At 44.9% G+C, this 985-nt stretch overlaps 1 long non-coding RNA gene across 1 annotated transcript; it reads left to right on the top strand.

Annotated features, from left to right (window-relative positions):
- The first annotated feature begins 167 nt into the window (after window positions 1–167).
- LOC113745343 (uncharacterized) lies at window positions 168–599 on the top strand. The gene is made up of 2 exons (XR_003462105.1): window positions 168–210; window positions 387–599. It is a non-coding gene; the product is annotated as an uncharacterized LOC113745343 (long non-coding RNA).
- The last annotated feature ends 386 nt before the right edge of the window (window positions 600–985 follow it).

The following is a 985-nucleotide window of genomic DNA, read 5'->3' as shown; positions in this document are numbered from 1 at the left end:
ATTATAGTGGAAATAATCATATTATTGGATACGTTTTCTATTCTTCTCATCTTTTTTAATAGCTCCTTTTCACAGCAGCCGTTCTGACATGAAGTAGTGGGATCAAACAGGTGTTTCCAATGATACTAATTAAGGCTGTGTTCCATTTAGTGCAGCAGAGGGCTGCAGCCAGGGGTACTTGGCCACAGCAGACTCTGTTTGAGCTGAGTGGTATGGAGCCTTAATTAGTATCATTGGTAACACCTGTGTTTACCTGCTATTTCTGCTTTGAACGGGGTCTATTGAATACATTTCACCATGACTGTTATTTTACGATTATATGTGATAACTGAGCCGAGCTTTAAACTTGAGTCGACTGAAATCCTGTTTGTATTCCGTGGTGAAAGGATGTGGGTTTGTTTCCCGGGCGTCCTGTAGCGGGAGCTGATGAAAGAAGAGACTGTTAGCGGAGAGGAAGAAGCGGAAGATGGCGGTTCAAAGGTTAAACTGGAACTGATTCCGGTGGAGCTGGGGGTCACAGAGAGGGGGAGTGAGAGCGTACATTCTTCAAAATGTTGTTACGCGTGAGTACGAGAAGTTGTCTACCGTAAATATACCGTGTTTTAAAGTGTTTTAAAGTCTGAGCTTGGTGTTTACTGTTGTTATCGCTGAATGTCGCGTGAGCGTGTTAGCTCGTAGCTCGTGTCTTCATGGCATCACCTCTAAAGCTGTCACACACACACAGACACACACTGTGTCGTTACTGTCTGTCTCTGCCACAGACACACACTGTGTCGTTACTGACTGTCTCTGTCACAGACACACACTGTGTCGTCTGATTCCTGAAAGGACACAAACCGAGCCAGTCCAAAACAAACCCGGGTTTGTGTCACTCTTTGTAGGAGCTCGAAGCAGAGTCTGTTAGTGTGCGTGATGGCCACTTGCATCATCTGAAGTTACACAAGCCGTTTTGTAACACACTGAAAGACTAAAACGATCCTGTTAC

The sequence above is a fragment of the Larimichthys crocea genome, unplaced genomic scaffold, assembly GCF_000972845.2.
Source record: "Larimichthys crocea isolate SSNF unplaced genomic scaffold, L_crocea_2.0 scaffold66210, whole genome shotgun sequence".
Classification (NCBI taxonomy): domain Eukaryota; kingdom Metazoa; phylum Chordata; class Actinopteri; family Sciaenidae; genus Larimichthys; species Larimichthys crocea.
Note: the sequence above shows the minus strand (reverse complement) of the source record. Positions and strands in the feature narration are given on the sequence as shown.